This window comes from Lemur catta, chromosome 4 (genome assembly GCF_020740605.2).
Source record: "Lemur catta isolate mLemCat1 chromosome 4, mLemCat1.pri, whole genome shotgun sequence".
Classification (NCBI taxonomy): domain Eukaryota; kingdom Metazoa; phylum Chordata; class Mammalia; order Primates; family Lemuridae; genus Lemur; species Lemur catta.
Window position 1 is genome coordinate 75,487,843 of NC_059131.1, and position 18,576 is coordinate 75,506,418.

Below are 18,576 nucleotides of genomic sequence, written 5' to 3' on the forward strand. Positions count from 1 at the left end.
TTAAAATTGAGAAATTAAAAAATAAATTTTTATTGATCATTTAAAAATACCAATATACTCATTACCTGTTAACATAAAAACATCTCTTTTATAAAAATATTTTTTAAATAAACAAATAAAGCCAAAAGGGTGGCATTGTTTTACATTGTTTTGGAAAATTCTTTCATGTTCAGCTCAACAGAAGATAGGTAATTTTTGGTATCTGCTTCTGCATTTAATCTTTGAGATATTATGCATCATGTAGCCACTGGAAAACTCCACTGTATGCATGTGAGAGAATGTGTATGAAAAAGACACATAGCATTTGTGAATTATAATGAGAGTAGTTTGGGGACCTTGAGGACTCTTTGAAAGGGTGTCGAGGACCTCTGAGAACCACTAACATAGAATATCTTTTTCTTTTAATAATTTTTTTGAACTTTCTCAAAATCCTCTCTCAACTTCCCCCTCCTAATGCCTGTGTTTAACCAATCACAATTGCTAATTATTCTTCCTTCAAAATTCCTGGGTTTGGCAACCTGGGAGATAGTAGATTGGGTTCTGTGGTCTTTAGATGTCTCCCTTCCTCCCTCCTTTCTTCTTTCCATTCCTTATGACTGTTCTTTTCTTTCCACTCCCAGTGATACAACCTTGGAAGATTTTCCATCCAGGATGGTGCCTCATAGCTGTCTCTCTGCCTCTAAGACTTGACAACTGCCAGGCTGTCCTTTACCTGACATCCTTCACAATTTGCCTCCTTCCTCAAAAGTCTTGGCCTTGGCTAACATTTATTAATTCTGGATTATGTCTTATAAAGATTCCAAAAAAAGTTTTCAACCAAAGATTAAAAAAAGTTTTTGGCATGTGTAAAGAATCTTAGGCATCTTCACATATAAGCTTCAGAAATTATGTTAGCAGATTTCTGCTGCCAGCCAAGATTGAGTAATAGGCCCTGGATTTACTTTCTCACCAGAAACAATTAAATAACTGGACAAAATACATAAAATGAGGGTTTTTAAGATACTGGACATCAGCCAATGAAGGACAGTGTTTCTTCCCTGAGTGGCAGGAAACTAAAGGGCTGACCCCTGCTTACTGCTCCTGCTTGCTGGGGTGAGAGAGTATCCAGGCCATGGCACAGGGAATGGTGACCAGGCAGAGCTCAGCAAACTTTCTGACTTGATGAGACAGAGCTGAGGGCCAAGGGAGTCCAGGAAGGTACAATTCACAGGAAAGAAGACAGCTGCAAAGAGAGAGAACTTCAGAGATCTTCAGAGGGTCTCACTTAAGAATTTAGCTGAGTACGCATCAGTGTATACATGCGAGGAAACTATCAAAGCTCAGAAAGAGAACCACTCTAAAGGATTGGACGAAACAGTGGGATTGGACAAAATAGTGGACAAGACCAGGAATAATTTCTACTCTCACCAGTCAGACTGGAAAACCTCATGATTTATGGACATTTGGTAGAGGACTCAGAAGAATGAAGTATCAGTATTGGGACAAAATGACCCCTAGACTAAATGCTGCTGTAGTCCTGCCTACCACGGGTTAAGAGCAAGACCCAAAAGAGTCAAACTATCTCCAAGAACTCAAATACATCCAAGAACCCAAAAATATTTGGCATTCAACAAGTTAAAATCCACAATATTTAGCATCCAACCAAAAATTACCAGATATACAAAGGAGGAGGAAAATAAGGAAGAGGAAAATTAATCAATCAAGACCAATCAAGAGCTCACACAGATGTTAGAATTAGCAGACAAGGACATTAAAACAGTTATGATATTTCATTTCGAACTGTATTTCATGTGCTCAAAGAGGTAAGTAGAGAAATGGAAGATAGAAAAACAGATCTACATCTAACATCTAGAGATGAAAACTATAATGTTTGAGATGAAAAATATAATGGGTGAGATTAACAACATGTTAGATATTGTAGAAGAATAGACTATTAAATATGAAGGCATAACAATAAAAACTATTAAAATAAAACACAGAGGAAAATGAAGAAAGAACAGAGCATCACTGAACTGTGGGACAATTTCAAGTAGCCAAATACATATGTAATTGAAGTCCCCCAGAGAATGGAGAGGGTGCAGAAAAAATTATTTGAAGAAATAATGGCCAGAACTTTTCCAAATTGAATGACAATTGTAAACCTATAGATTGAAGAAGTTCAGTGAGCCCCAAGAAACATGAAGAAAAGTACACCAAGTTTCATCATAATTAAATTCCTTAAAACCAGTGATGAAGAAAAAATGTTAAAAGCAGTTTGAGAAAAAAAATACACCTACAGAGGAACAAAGATTGAAAGGATTATGTTTCTCTCTCACAGAAACAATGCAAGCTGGAAGCCTTTGGAGCAGTCTCTCTAATGTACTAAAAGAAAAAAAACTGTCAACCAAGAATTCCATAGACAGTGAAAATATTGCTCAAAACCAAAGGTAAAATAAAACCATTTCAAACATACAAAAGCTAAATTCATCACCAGCAGATCTGCACTACAAAAATATCAAAGGAGATCCTTCAGACAGAAGGGAAATAATACTAGATGGAGATCTGGATATATCCAAAGGAATAAAGAGCACCAGGAATGACAAATTATTATTTAAATTTCTTTTAAAAATGGCCATTTAAACTAAAGTAATAGTGTAGCCTAAGGTTTATAATGTACGTAAAAGTAAAATGGATGACAAAAATAACAAAGTTCAGACAAGGAGAAATCGAATTATAGTATTGTAAGGTTTGTGTATGTGTAGTGATCTAATATCAGGTATGGAAAAATTTTTAGCAATAAATGCTTATTCTTCTTTAAAAAAGAAGAAAATTCTCAAATTGATGACCTTAGCTTCCACCTTAAGTAACTAGAAAAAGAGGAATAAATTACACCCCAAATAAGCAAAAGATAATAAATGATAAAGATCAAAGAAGAAAGCAACTAAAGGCCGGTGTGGTGGCTCACGCCTGTAATCCTAGCACTGTGGGAGGCCGAAGTGGGAGGATGGCTCAAGGTCAGGTGTTTGAGACCAGCCTGAGCAAGACTGAGACCCCGTCTCTACTAAAAATAGAAAGAAATGATCTGGACAACTAAAAATATATATAGAAAAAATTAGCCTGGCATGGTGGCACATGCCTGTAGTCCCAGCTACTTGGGAGGCTGAGACAGGAGGATTGCTTAAGCCCAGGAGTTTGAGGTTACTGTGAGCATGGCACTCTAGCCCAGGCAACAGAGCAAGACTCTGTTTCAAAAAAAAAAAAAAAAAAAGCAACTAAAGAGGAACCAGAGACACGATAGAGAAAACCTCAATGACAGCAAAGCTGATCCTTTGAGAAGATCAATAAAACTGATAACCTCTATCTAGCCAGACAGATCAGGGATGAAAGTGAGAAGACAGAAATATCAATAGCAAAAATTAGGTGATATCACTACCACTTACATATCATTACTCTACAAATAGTAAAAGGATAATGAGAATATTAAGAACAAAATAATGCATAAAACATTGACACTTAGATGAAATGGGCAAATTCTTTGACAGAAGGACACAGCTACCAGCTTCTTTCAAGAAGAAATAGATGACTTGAATAGCTTTCTATCTATGAAAGAAATTGAATTTGTAGGTAAAAACCTTCCCACAAAGAAAACTCTAGGCCCAAATAACTTCCCTGGTGAATTCTATCAAGCACTTAGGAAGATACAATATCAATTCTACTCAAACTGTTACAGAAAATTGAAGAGGTATAAATACTTCTCAACTCACAAGTTCTACCCAACTTTGTGAGGCTAACATTACCCAGATGTCAAAACTAGACAGGACATTATAGTAACAGTACCGACCAATATTCTTCATGAATGTAGGTATAAAAATTCTGAACAAAATACTAGTAAATCAAATCCAACAATATATAAAAAGGCAAATACATCATGACCAAGTAGGCATTATTCTAAGAATGCAAGATTAACTTAGCATTGGCAAAACAGTAAATGTAATTCACTGTATTAATAAAACTAAAAAAAGAAAAACTGTATGATCATCTCAATAGATGCAGGAAAAGCATTTGACAAGGTCCAGCATCTATTCCCGATGAAAACTCTCAGAAAATTAGGAAAGAAGGAAACTTCCTCAACCTGATAAGGGGCATCTATGAAATACCTACAGCTAACATCAGACTTAACGAAAGCTTCCCCCTAAGGTCAGGAACAAGGCAAGAATGTCCACTTTGCCCACATCTATTCAACATTGTAATAAAGGATCTAGCTGGTGCAAAAAATTCAATAAAAGGAAATAAAAAACATCTGGATTGGAAAAGAAATGGTTTTTATTTGCAGACAACATGGTGGTCTATGTAGAAATTCTTATGGAATCTATAAAAAAGCTACTAGAACTAATAAGTGAGTTTTGTGGGTTATAAGATCAATATACGAAAATCAGTTGTATACCTATATACTAACAATGACCATTTAGGAATCAAAATTTAAAACCAATACTGTTTACAGTAGCATCAATAATATTAAAAACTTAGGGACAAATCTGACAAAAGATATACAGGATCTGTATGTGAGGTGGTGATGATGGCAGAGACTATTCTGCCCCTAAGCCCACAGTGTGCCCTGCACTTATCTTGTTGCTGTTCTCTGCCTCCTACCCTCCCTGGCTTAGGTTGCTGTTTTTGCAGTCTGTTTCATGGTCTTTCCTAAATTGCTGGCTTTTCCTGGTTCTTCCAGGTATCTGCATCACTGCTTCCACACACACAGCAGAGAAAACAGAAAAAGCACTCCATACCTTCTTAATCATCATTTGTTTCCCGAGATTCTTTCGTTTTCCTGGGACAGCATAGGGAAAAAATCCTCTTGCTGTAGGGAACTTGTGGCTTTCTTCTGCATTCAAACTGTTCTGTACTGGGACCTGTTCCCCATGCTCTTAGAAAAACCTAGGCTGTGGGTGCATACCTCTCCCTCTTCTCTGTGGGCACCCTCTTTCTTAGAGACTATTTCTCTGCATCATTATTTTTGTGTCCAGATTTAGTTGGGAAATTGCCAAGTTACTCGACATGCACACAGTTATGTCAAAGGAACAGGGCAAAGCACATAAATGATTTTTTTTCTTAGAGAATAAACAAAAAGGAATGACAAAAATGTATAACATACTAAGATTTTACAATTTCATTTGTTAATGTAATTATATTTTAAGCCTTTGTTTCTTTTAATCAAAAGGTAATAAATAATCTGTTGCTGATTTGATGACATTGTGACTGGCACCAGTGTTGCCTCTGTGGGGAGCAGAACTTTAGGGTAACACAACAAAAAACTCTTTGCATCCTCCTTTTTAGCCAGTTTTTTGACCACTTCTGATATTCTGGGCATTAATCTGATTGTGCGTGAGTGTTTTAGGACAGCGGAATAAGAGATTTCCCCAGGCCTGAAAAATACATGGGTTCCTATCTCTGAAGATCTTACATTTATTTTTACTAGAAAAACAAAAATATGGACATGAAACCACATATTTACAAAACATTAATTAATGAATGTAAAGTAATTCCAATAATATACAAATTGAGTACCTAAAATATAGATGAAACATATGAGCAGATAGGATTCAGCTGAGCAATGAAAGACAGACTAAATGATCACCTGGTTGATCGCAAGGAAAGAGGAAGAGTGCAAAGAAGTTTCCTGTTCAGGTACAGATTTAAAATGAGCAGACTGTCTATTTTGAATGAAGACCAGCTTTCCAGAGAAGGACCTTTGTTCCAGTGTTCCTGAATTGTCTAGACTTTAAGCTGTAATGTCCAAGAAAACACAGTATTTTGCAGTGATGGAATGTCCTATGTCTGCTCTGTCCAATATGGTAGCCACTAGCAATATGTGGCTGTTGAGATCTTGAAATGTGGCTAGTGCTACTGAGGAACTAAATTTTTTATTTTATTTAATTTTAAATAATTTAAATAGCAGCATGTTTCTGGAGGCTGCATGTGTAGGATAGCACAAATCTAGAGGAACAAAAGAGGGAATCCTTGTAGCCTCCTGAGAACCATGCATAAGTCACACTTAGGGGGCCTTCTGCCCAAAGTCTGGTCCAGTCTGGGTCCTGAGTCTTTTATGCCATTTCTGGTGAATTGAGATCACAGGCTTCTACCGTTGTTACTCTCAGGAAGACTCAAGTGCCAGCAGCTTTGGCTTCCTCCAAGGACAAGACCAGCTTACATTCTAGAGCAGCAGTGCCCAACCTTTTTGACACCAGGGACCAATTTCATGGAAGACAATTTTTCCACTGACTGGGGTGTGGTGGGGTGGTGTCAGGATGATTCAAGTGCAATATATTTATTGTGCACTTTATTTTTTATTATTACATTATAATATATAATGAAATAATTATATAACTTACCATGAAGCAAAATCTAATGCCACCGCTGATCTGACAGGAGGCGGAGCTCAGATGGTGATGTGAACAATGGGGAGCAGCTGTAAATACAGATGAAGCTTTGCTGGCTCACCTGCCACTCACCTCCTGCTGTGCAGCCTGGTTTCTAACAGGCCATGGTCCGGTACCTGTCCGCAGCCCAGGGGTTGGGGAATGTAGTTCTAGATCATATTCTGAGCTTGCAGGCAGGTCTAACTATCTCAGAGTAGGAACAGCTCAGCACCTGCCATAGAGGTTTTTAAGACAGTGATTTATTATGAGAGTGCAAGAGGTAGAGAAGGAATCCGTGGTACCAGAGCCTCTTCTCCCAAGCCTTGGACCCAAGGAAGAGACATTTCCCAGCTCCCACTATCCCTCCAGGCAGTCAGGGGTAAAAGTAATTAGTTTTGGACAGCAGTTCACCTGCTGCTGAGTCATTGCCAAGTTGTTTGTTCTGAAGGAAGACAAAAGGAATAGTTGGGTATTCACATAATCTTTGGCCATCAGGGAAATGATTGAACAAATGTGGCACTCCGGAGTCTGACCAGATTTTTCTTCTGCTTCTATAGATAGAAGTAGTGGCCCACTCTTCACTCCTTCAAGTACCTAGGGTAGTGGAGACTTAATTCTTAGGGGTTGAACTATTTCTTAGAAAACCATTGAAGAACAACACTAGAAACTAAATCATTCTAACAGTTAACATTTACTTAAAAGTACATAGTTTTTGGCTGGGCGTGGTGGCTCACGCCTGTAATCCTAGCACTCTGGGAGGCCGAGGTGGGCGGATTATTTGAGCTCAGGAGTTCAAGACCAGCCTGAGCAAGAGCGAGACCCCATCTCTACTAAACATAGAAAGAAATTATATGGACAACTAAAAATATATACAGAAAAAATTAGCCGGGCATGGTGGCGCATGCCTGTAGTCCCAGCTACTCGGGAGGCTGAGGCAGTAGGATTGCTTAAGCCCAGGAGTTTGAGGTTGCTGTGAGCTAGGCTGACGCCATGGCACTCTAGCCTGGGCAACAGAGCAAGACTCTGTCTCAAAAAAAAAAAAAAAAAAAGTACATAGTTTTAGCTACTTTTTTTACTCAAAGTAATATTCAAACCTAAACCTATTTGACTGTCTCATATTTCTCATTTTTCCTTTGTTTTCTGGTAAGATTGTCATAATAATGATCTTAAGGAAGCACTCTGTAATTGAACAGTGTTCAGAGGTGATGCTGGAGAAGGGAGGTAGATGTTGCTTTAATTCTGAGACACCTTGCATGCTAGGCTGACTTTATGGTACACGATAAGCCAGGGAGAACCATGACACATTCCTGAGTAAGTAATTGTTTTAGTGATCTATTATTGTGCTACAGCCTGCCCTAAAACTCTGTGACTTAAAACAATAATGTATTATTATCTCCCATGATTGTGTTGGTTGATGGGGCTAAGCTGGGTGGTTCTCATTTGCGGCCTTTCGTGTGGATGTAGTCAGATAGCCACTGGTTAGAGTTGACTGGCCTGATATCGAAATGGTGCACTCCCCTGACTGGAGGTGACTCTGGCTGACAGCTGGGGCTGAGGACTGGAGTGCCTACGTGTGGCCTCCATGTGGCTTGGGCTTTCTAACAGTAGGGAGGTCTCAGGACAGTGATGCTTCTTACTGGCAGCTCTGGACACCAAGAGTGAGTGTTCCAAGAGGCCCCAGAAGAACCTGAAAGATGTTTTATGATTGAGCTCAGAAGTCCCAGAAAGTCAATTCTACCACATTCTATTGGTTAAAATTGGTTGAGCAAGTCACTGAAGCCAGCCCAGATTCAAGGGGAAGGAAATTAGACTTGACCTCTAAATTAAATGAAGAGCAAAGAATTTTCAGCCGTCTTTTGTTTACTGCACTGGTCATATTCAAAGAAAACCACCTAGAGAAAAATTAGCAGTTACATTCAGAAAGGGTTAAAGGGTTGAAAGGCTCCAACGTGAAAGTCTAGATTTTGGAAGGCATTTGTAGAAAAGGAAAATTGACAAAACTTAGAGACCAATTACAGAGGCTTGCAGAGAGCCAAAGATGTTGGAACCAGGTAGAATTACTAAGGAAAGAGTATTTAATTTAAAGACACGATTAGGGCTTCACTCTTGCTAAGTGTCTGGCGTATGACGGAGCACAGAGGTTTCAATAAGCATGTGTTGGATGATGTGGGGAAGCTGGGAAGAGCTGCCTTTTGGATGGCGATAGTTCAGTTCTCGGCACTTAAGTTTCACATGTTAAAGCAACCATCAAACAGAAGCCAGCATAAGAAAGACAGAGGCCACCAATCCGGTTCTGTTAGGTGCAGCAGTAGTACTTGGAAGTTGCCAGATCTATCAGCCTCTGAACATGCTGTGCTATTTCTGGGAAAAACCAGGTGCAAAAAACCTCTTTCGGTCATTTGCCTTCATTGAGCAAGATTTAAGCTGCAATTAGACCAAAAAATTGGCCAATTTGCCTGTCATGTCCACCCTTTTTCCCTCCTCCTATAAAGGAGATTAAGAAATGGTTCATTGACTGTGACTATCTTAGGATATATGTTACACTTTCTCATCTGCTCTCATCTCCTGTTCACACATGGCTTTCTTCTTGGCTTTCTTCTTGGTAAAGGTCTTATAAAATCAGAGGAAACCGAACAGAAAGATAATCATAGTAGCCCACAAATATCTGCCCAGAGAAAGGGGGAGCGTTGAGTTAATTGAAAGTGAGGAGTTGTAGAGACGGGAAGTGGTGAAAGCCCTAGATAGGAGAGTGGTTATCTGGAGGTCAGTAGGTGGAAAATGTGTGAAAGCAGCAAACAAACTGGGCTGGAGAAGGAAGTCCATCTAGGACAGTGGTTTCGGGTCTACCTTAAGGTTCTGTGAGAGATTACTGGCAGTGGCATAAATAACAAAAATAGGTGTAGCAAATTAAGATCACAGAGGCCTGTGTGCAAAAATGTAATTTTCTTTATTTCTCTACAATTGAATTTCACTTACAAGTTCCCGTTTCCATCTGATGACAGGAAAACAAATCTCACTAATTTTAAGTTGTTTTGTTTCTACCAGTTCTAGACTGAGTCTCCTTGCGGGTAATGATACAATCTATTCAGAATTATTCACCCTCTAAATCCTGCTTTTATTTCCTCTGGAGGGTCACTGGAGTTCTTTGGGGGTGGTGGGAGTGAAGGGGACGGAGGTGATGAAGGGTTGTCCTGTGTCCAGGAGGGGTTCTGGTCATCCTCTGTTCTTACAAACTTCGGCTGAGATTATGCTTGTCCTGCCAGCTGCAAGTCCAAGCACTCTTCCAGGTGTTGGTTCTTTCAGCCCACTGAGGGTTTGGGGACTTATGGCTGCTGTACCTGAACACTCTTGGACACACTGGACTTGATGAGGCAGCCCGTCCTGAGGCTTAGCCAGTTCTCTTGCCAGGGCTGCTCCTTGGCTCAGGCCAGGCTGGACACAGGGCTTTGTTGTGACCTTGCTGGTGTCTAGGACTACACAGTGGGAAGTCAAGTGATGTTTCTCTCTCCCAGGATTTGCCATCAAATCTCCACCCTCAAGAGGAGGCCAGGGGTTCTCTTATTTGGTAGTGCTAGAGAGTGAGGGCTCTGGGCCACCTCTTAGAAATATTTCAGGATCCAGTAAACATCAGCTATCTCCCTCTGCTTCTCCATTTCACACCTGCTGGTCAACTCTGCTCCTTTGACTGGGAACAAATAGCTTTATGTTACCATGTAATCTTCTGCACTCCATGGTTTATGATATAAGATTTATGGTCTAACTTCTCCAACACTTTGGCTTGGGGGTTCAAGGACACAAGCATAAAATTCTTCTCTTTTCAAGCCTAGTGTTAATGTTTATAATGGGCAATCTTTCCAAATGTTGTCCTGCCACATAGGCCATGGGAAATGTTTTATTTTTCAGGCCTCAGAGCACACTGTATTGATCAATGTGATTTTGTTTTATGTGCATTATTAGAGACTCTTCTGAAAGAGCATCCCTGGACTTGATCAGCTTGACAGGTGGAAGAGAGACTAAAAATCTGCAGGGGATAAAGTCTTGCTTAAGGAAGGTGGCCTGGGGGTAGATGGCAGAGGAACAAATCTCTTGAATAAGAAACATTTCCAAGGTGGGAGGGAGACACTCCAGAAGGTGTCCAGAGGCTAAAGGTGCTACTTCTGTTCCTTGTAAGCTTTTGTCCAGGATGTGAGCCACTGGATTGCACCATCAGCGTACAACATCAGTGTGATGTGCCTATGCTGAAGCACATGGATGTGTTCAGAGCATTTGTGTGGTGCTGAGACCAGAGCAGAGAGCAACACAGGGATGGCATTCTCCACCTTATGGGAGCCTCCAACCCAGAGGGTGAAGTGAGGCATGTAGACACGCAAGTTATCCAAGGAAAAGAAATAAAGGGAAGGGGAAAGTCAGTGACAGTAGTCAGCATGGCTGAGTGAGGAAGGAGTTGACCTCAAGGTCCCGGATAAAACAGTGGTTATAAGGTAAGAAGAGAAGATCTTCAAATGCCAGTCCTGTGATGGGTGGGTATTTGACAGTTCCATCTGCATCTAGAGGCCTATATATCTAGCAGGACACTTTGGGTAGGGGTGTTTGGGAGGTGTCAACACTTAAAAAAGGGGAAAAATCGTAGTTTTTATTTCTACATTGTTACACAAATCAATTTCACTTTCTACTTATAAACTTCTTAAAAACCTTCATTATATAAATGGCAGGACCAGTTTATGTTCACCAGCACAGCACAGGGCTTCCAGGCCAGTTCTGTAGCATCGAGCCGGGTCCATCTTTGTAGCCATTATTAACTGCCACTTAGAGTGTTGAAGTAGCTTTTGGTGGAGGATTCAGAGTGATGGCGTTGCTGTGGGAGCTTAGACGAGCAGTTGTTTGCAGCCGGGGCTGCACGCTGGAATCACCTGGGAGCTTTACAAACACTAAAGTTTGGGCCTCAGCCCCAGAGATCCTGACATGACCAATCTGAACATGAGATTGCCACATCTCTCGGGTGATTCTCGGTGGAGTCAAGGCTGTGAACGCCCCTGCTGTATGAGGAAAGTACTGAGAGATAGGACAGGTAATGAATTCTCATAATTCTGCATCACTGGCCCCAGACATGAGCCTGCTCTTCGGAGAAAAAGAAAACATTCAAGCTTCTGAAACCAGATTTTTAAAAAAAAAAGAGAACTTGTCATCCTGCCAAGCCACAAGGCAGCTTTTAGGGCTGATGAGTTATTGCTGCTCCTTCCCTCACATGCTCCCCATCCTGGAATTGTTCTGGGCAGCCTAGGCTCTGGTTACCTCAGTTCTTGGGTTTCTGACAGGACATATCAGGCTGCATTAGGGACACAAAAGTGTGCCCAGCCTGAAAGGGATGTAGGCGGTGGTTGGTATGCACTGGAGGAAGGAAGCAATCATCATTTACTAATCTCTCCTTGGAGGACCATCCATTAATACCTCCAAGTTGGAGGGTCCAGTCACACGCGGAGGGGAAAGGGAAGAGCAGATTTCAGCCTCCCGGGCTGCTGGCGGGACCCAGAGCCCGTCCCTCCCTCCATCGAGCCCTAGGGGCACTTTATGACCTTGACCATTCTTGCATTTCCGTGAGTGTGAATTCTCATTTGCAAAGTGAGCCGGTGGGAGTAAGGGGAGTTTGAGTTTTTTCTAAAAGAGTACTACTGTACTCGAGGTCTGTCCCGAAGTGAAGTTGGCTATCAAGATTGTACTCAAGTAAACTGCTTTTTCATTCAGGCACCTAACAATATCAATCAAACCAGCAGATAACGATTGTGTAGTATCAATTCTGTGCCCGGCACTAATTTTATATGTAGTAGCTCATTTAATGTCCTCAGTCACTCCATGAGACGGGTGCTGTTATGATCCATTTCACAGCAGAGGAACTGGAGGCACAAAAGTTAGAGACTCGTCCAAGTTCACGAAGCCGGTCGCGGCTCCAGAGGCCGCTCTAGGCTCTAACGCAGCATTTGCATCTCCATCGGATGTCTTGCGGGTCGCCAGCTCGATTCGCTGGTCGCCACCCAGCTCCAAGGGGGGTTGGGACAGGTCGCGATGGCTAGGTGAGTTGTCCCAACTAACTTTGGTGGGACCACCGTCGCCGCCCCTCAAGGAGCGGGGCTGCTGTCTGGGAGCGCGCGGCAGCCCTGGAACGTTCTGGAACTGGCTGGACCCCTGGCGGGGGCGCGGGGGCCGCGGGGATGCCCAGGGCTGAGCGGAGTCCGGAGGGGCTGTCCAGTCTCTCCCGCTCCTGAGGGCGGGGAGCTGGGGGCAGCGGGTTGGCTCGCTCGCCTCCCGGGGTCTGCCGCCGCCCTGGGCCCGGCCCCGCCGCGCCGTCTCCGCCCGCTCCCCGCCCCCGCGGTGGCTGGGCCGGAGCCGGAGCCGGAGCCGCGCCCCGCAGTTCCCGGCCGCGAGGGCGGGTGCAGCTCGTGCCCGGCGCCCGGAGCCCGCTCGGAGCGCGCGGCGCCGGCCAGAGCAGCCGGGGCAGGGCCCGGCGGGGCAGCGGGGGCGCCGGCCTGCCCCGCGCGCCCCCAGGAAGCGGCAGGAATGTGACCGTCGTGCGCCCGAGCCCCGGAGCGTTCCTCGTTGGGCTCCTAGGGCTCCCGCCCCGCCCGGGGCTGTGATCCCCTCACCCCCGACGGGGGCTCGTCCAGGTAGGAGAAAGCTGGGGCCTCCCCGGAATGGGTCGGCGGGAGGGCGGCCTGTGGCTTTGGCGCTTTCCTGGGCTCCCTGCTCCGCGGTGCGCGGTAAGCGTCTTTCCCGGAGTACACTTGGTTGTCAGAGTTTGTTGTGCAGCAAGGTGATGGCTGTTAAGGCTGTGTATGTGTGTTTCTTGTGTGAAGCAGAGGTTGTTCAGATCCTTTGGGGGAACTTGCCGATCATCATTCCGGAGCGAGGTTGTGGGTGGGCGTGTGTCTCCCTGTGTGAATTGCTTCCAGGCATTTTAATCCGGCCAAGTTCAACTGTTTAGGAGCGTCCGTTTTAGGGATTCAGACTCAGAAGAGTCAGTCTGCTGACGAGGTAAGGGATGAATGAGGCCGTAAACGCACTGGGAAGGATACCTTGTTGCCCCTTCGGATAAAGGACGATGCCGGGCAGTGTAGCTACAGGCAAGTAGACATCGAGAAGACACTCCTTATTTACAACAAGCATGCCCAGCACTGTACGGTTTACAAGGTCCTTAACATGCACTGCTCTTTTATCCTCCCAGCAGTCTTGTGAGGAAAGTGCTATCATCGTGCTTGTTTTACAGCGGAGGAAGCACAGGCTTAGACAGGTAGGGGAGTAGCTTGTTGGACGACTGGCACCCAGGAGAGTTAGATCTCTGGATTCAAACCCCTGTGTCTTTTGCTTTTGTTCATGATGGCTCCCACCAGTGCCTGCCTACCAGGGCTTTGTGCCAGGGGGGAGGGAGGCTGAGGAGGGTGCGCAGATGTGATTCCTGCATGTTTCCTGGGGGCTAGGGGCACTCATCAGATGGGCACACTCCATGGTTTTAGCTCCACATCCTAGGAACTGAGGCAGGGACACCAGGAACTTGGGCCCCTGATGTCAGGGAGAAAAGGTGAGCCAAGGCCCCTTCATCACTGCAGTGTGATGCCTGGGTCACTGTGGTTCAGTGCTGAGTTTCTGGAAGGTGAATGGATGAAATGTCTCTGCAACTCTAGATGGGCCAAGGAAAGCTGGCAGTGGTGTTGGGGACGTTCTCTGCCCCTTTCCCCACCCAATTTATTAATACTAGAAGCTATTGGCATCGTTTCCTTTCTAATTTGTTACTTAAGATCCTATTTGATATTTTATTTAATATTCTATATTCACAACCTACATTAACTTTTGTGCTAGACGAAAAGGGTGTGTGGAGCCTTGATTTATTTTCAGTCCTTTTTGGCCAGCTGCCCCTCTGCTGCCTGTGGAGCATTGCCTGTGCCTGTTCGCCCTCGTGTGGCCTCCATGCCATCCAAGAAAGGACGTTTGATGTGAATTTTAACTTGACCTTGGGGGAGTAAGGTTTGGTCTTGGCTAATCCCCCCATTTCTAACAGGCTTTCCTGTTCCCTTTATGTCATAATGTGGCATCAAGATTTTCTGTATGGTTCCACAGCATGTAACAGCTTTTCAGTAAATCCTTTACTACTGGGGAAACGCTATGAATATTAGATTCATGCATTTATTAAGCAAGTGGATGTTTACTGGATGTCTACTATGTGCCAGGGACTGTGGTGAGTGCTGGGTTAGAGCAGTGAATAGAATAAATGAAAATCTCTGTCCTCTTGCTGAGGTAAGTGACAGGACATTAGCAGTCTCTCTTTATAAGGAAGGTCTTTGAAATCCGCCCCATTGAGCAGGATGTGGGCACACTGGCTGCCCGGAGGACACCACTTGGTGTCTCCAGGGAAAAGGAGGAGAAGATGATGGGTGGAGATGAAGCTCTGTTGTTCCCTGCTGCTGAGATACACTGTGTGGCTCGGCTATGCGCATGAACCAGGACAGATGGAAACCTGGGGCTGGAACGCAAGGTGGGTGTCCACCTACAAGCAGAGACATTATGGAGGGAGCTTCTCATTAATCAAAGGGGCAAAGCTGGTCCATTGTGGTAAAACTACTATGGCGTAGGGGTAGGGAGTTACAGAGATCTGCATATTCTTGTGCTGCATAATGGATCCACTATGAACTTAACACTTTTTAAAGGAGAGACGTTGTCAGGGGCACCTGTGACTCACTGGCGGTGGCCCAGAGCCACAAGGGTACCCATCTGTTGCTGTGAGTGGATGCTTGGTTTGTGTTTCCCTCTCTTAGAGGTTGTTAGGTGGGCTGGAGGCACAGGACGGGGATCTGCACTGTCAGCAACTTTCATCTCCTTTGGTTGTCTGCTGTGGCCCCAGGAAACGCTACTGCAGCCTCCTGGCCACGCCTAGCGCAGGGGGCGTGTAGAGGGGCCCCAGCACTGAGCTGTCCTACCAAGTGTTAAAAAGGACTGGAGCTCCTCAAGGCTGTAGTCACCTGTGTATCTTTGGATTCTGTGCTGTCTCCTCTTCATGCACGCCCACGGCATGCATGTGGCAGCGTGGTGGAGAGAGCTACCTTTGACTTACTAAGAGGACTCACAGCCGCGAGAGGAGAGAGGTGCCACAAATTAAAGGTGAGATGAAAGAAAAACAAGAGTGCAGATGAAGGGGAGCTTGAAAATGAGGCTAGAGATATGTAAAATGTAACCTTGATGGCCTAAATGTTTGTGAAGTTGCCCAAGTGGGCTGCAGATGCCTCCAGTAAACCCAGCATCCCAGCCTGGCCAACACCTTAGCATTGCCCGGGGCTCTCTGATGACTGCTGGGACCTGATGCAGAGCAAACAAACTAGCATCTCTGGGGCTGTGCCAGGCTCTGGTATTTTTAAAGCCCCCCCAGGTGGTTCTAATGTGTAGCCAAGATTGACAACACAAATATGCTTACTTGCAGGCACTGAGAAGAAGGAAAGCGGGCAGGGCTTCAGTATCTTTAAGATGAAAGCAGAGTGCTCAGGAGAAAAAGCATTCTTGGGACAAAGTGAAATGGGTGGGAACCGTCTCCTGAAGGTCCCCATAAAAGAGGTGGGAAGAGCAAGTTTTAGGATGTCTTTTGAAATGACCCGAACTGTAAGTGCAGTTAGGTAACCATAATTCATTGGAGTGTTAACAGGAGGGGTCCAGCCATGCTGGTCTGCACATCCGGGTTCCCAAACTTAAGATCCTACAGACCCCTGAAAATGCAGCCAATGACTCCTGACCAAGAGTTAAATGAAAAGTTAGATGCTGTCACTTTCCATCTCATCAAAACCCAACACCCTCCTCTTTATGCAAATATTTTAAACACTCCCTTTATAATTCTGAAATGATATAATAAAACTTACCTAGAGCATTTTAAAATATCAATATAATACTTTTGAAGAAGAAATAAACTCAATTTGTAGTAACATGATGTATTCCGGTGTGTAGATGCTTGGGCTGAGCTGAACTAGAACCTGAGGTCACTCAGTGCTTTCTGTAGACTGACTGCAGGGTAGCTGTGGTGGGACAGCTCCAAGTGCAGCCTAGAACAGGTGAGTCTTGGTGGTCATCCAAATATCACTGAAGGACGAGTGACTCTTGGTCAAGGTCTAAATGGTAGTCAAAGGCCATTCTTTTCTTAATTTTCACAGTAGTTGCATTCCTGAAAAATTCAATGTATATAAAAATTATGCAAACAATATGTATTTTACCATAAATGTGGAATGGAGTTGGGGGCTGGTCTCCAAATAATATAAACATATTTCATTGGCATGAATGTCTGTGGGACGCCTGGAGGTCATGTGGGATAGAGGAACTTCCTGGTATTGTCCCAGATGTCTAGCATCCACGCCTCCAAGACTAAATGTGTGGTGATCCGCCAAAGTGTCTCCTTCCTCGTGATTTCCGAAATGCTCCCTCAGGGGCCATGCCCACCCGGTTGAGAACCACTGCTTTCCCTGCATTAGTGCGTGATTATGGCACTAATGCTGGCGTGGGCTCTGAAAGAGGGCGCTGGGAAGGTCTAAGCTAGCCACCCGGAACACACTGACGTTACATGTAAAAGGATCGTAGAGGTCGAGAGAGAAATCAGAACGGTGGGTGCTGTGTGTATAGGGGGTGACTACTAAAAGCCGCAAGAGAGCTTTGGGGGGTGACAGCAATGGTCTGTATCCTGATGGAGTATTCCTGGTGCATACAGTTGTCACAGTTTATGGAACTGTATACACTTAAGGCTTGTGTATTTCACTAGGGCATATTTTACCTCAATAAAAAAAAATTATCGAAGTGAAAACAATGTAAAATTTCTTGTGTGGATTGCCTAGTCCTCAAAACTCCATCTGTAAGATCCCAGCTTGAGAAATAGCTGCTCTTGCCCGATTGGGAGGTGGGGCTTGGGGACGGTCTCTCACAGTCATAGTCTTCCAGCCTATAGGAGAGGCTGGAAAGGGCAAGGCAGGGCATTTAGGAAGGGGGTGAAGGACAGGAGACGGGGCTCATCCCGTCTCTGGGTTCTGGTTTCTGTGGTCCAGGAGCCCCAGGAGGTTTGCAGGGGTGAAGTGGAAAAATCAAACTCCAATCTCGAGGTCAAGAGGCTTGGGGCTGGCCCATTCCCGTTTGTAGCATCTTGTGACAGTAATTATGACTCTCTGAGTCTCATTTCCCCCTAGCCCTTAAAACCCACGTGCCTTAGTTGAAACCACCAATGTCATGGCTTTGTGCCTTGTAATAGCTGAATAATTTAGATTTCATGGCAACGCTTGAAACCTCTTTGGAAATTTTTACTTTATCTCTGTATCCTTGTGCTTCCTTGATGATAAAAGTAAAACTTTCCTTGCCCCGTTTGCATGGGTAAATAAGCCATCAATCTACCGTGAGCTAGGCTTTTGGGTGCATGTTGTTGGTGTTCCCTGGGCTTTCTGAGATGATGAGTGAGTTTTTATTTTCCTGCCGTGGGAGTGGTTTTGTTTGCTCATGGTTTTGTAAAGCTGTTTCTCTGGAGGAAAAGCAGTGGTGACGGTACGGAAGGCACAGTTGGGTTGTTAGGATATCTGTGTGTAATAGAGTGTGGGTGACTGATCTCTACAGAATGGAGACAGTTGTGTCACATACAGAGCACACCGTGGTGGTCCCCCTACTGCTCTGTGGCTGTTTCCACATCTTCTTTTCCCCGTCTTGAGTGTGGACCATCCTGCGTGGACCCTGAGGTAAGTAGGGTTAGGTGGCTCGTCTGTCCTGCCCTGTGGGGGTGACTCTGTGGGGCCCTGTTGCCTCTATTTCTCGTGACCGGGACTGTATAGAGATGACTGTGGCTGCCTGGGACTTTAAGGCAAGTGCTTTGAGAAGGTGCTTCTTTGATGCCTCATATTTTGTCTTAGAAAGATCTTGGTGATTTTTCTTTCTACTTCATAATATAGTCATGTTTGCTCTAATATAAAAATAATAATCCCTCCCCCCCCAGAAAATCTTTGAGTAAAATCAATGCCCCAGGGAGATAGACTCTGGGCTCCCAGACTGACTAAATACCTTCTCTTAGGGGATTTGTGGATTCTAATTTAGGAAGCAAGGACTTGTGTAATCATAGAATTCTAAAGTATTTTCCATAAGCATGTAGTTTCATGCTTTCTAAATAAGTTCGTTTTTGCTTTCTCTTTTA

General features: G+C 44.2%; 1 protein-coding gene across 9 annotated transcripts in view; it reads left to right on the forward strand.

Annotated features, from left to right (window-relative positions):
- The window catches only part of IL1R1 (interleukin 1 receptor type 1), a 74,811-nt gene that overhangs the window by 22,106 nt on the left and 34,129 nt on the right, over nt 1-18,576 (forward strand). For 3 of the 9 annotated variants that reach the window (XM_045550318.1, XM_045550309.1, XM_045550317.1), the window contains exon 1: nt 12,875-13,054. The exons of 1 other annotated variant lie outside the window; for it this stretch is intronic. The gene's annotated coding sequence lies outside the window, so the exon portion shown is untranslated. Of the gene's footprint in view, nt 1-11,884; nt 11,990-12,394; nt 12,464-12,874; nt 13,055-16,700; nt 17,018-17,590; nt 18,128-18,576 lie in introns of those variants that run through there. 5 more of the 9 variants (XM_045550314.1, XM_045550316.1, XM_045550315.1 and 2 more) reach the window with 4 other exon arrangements.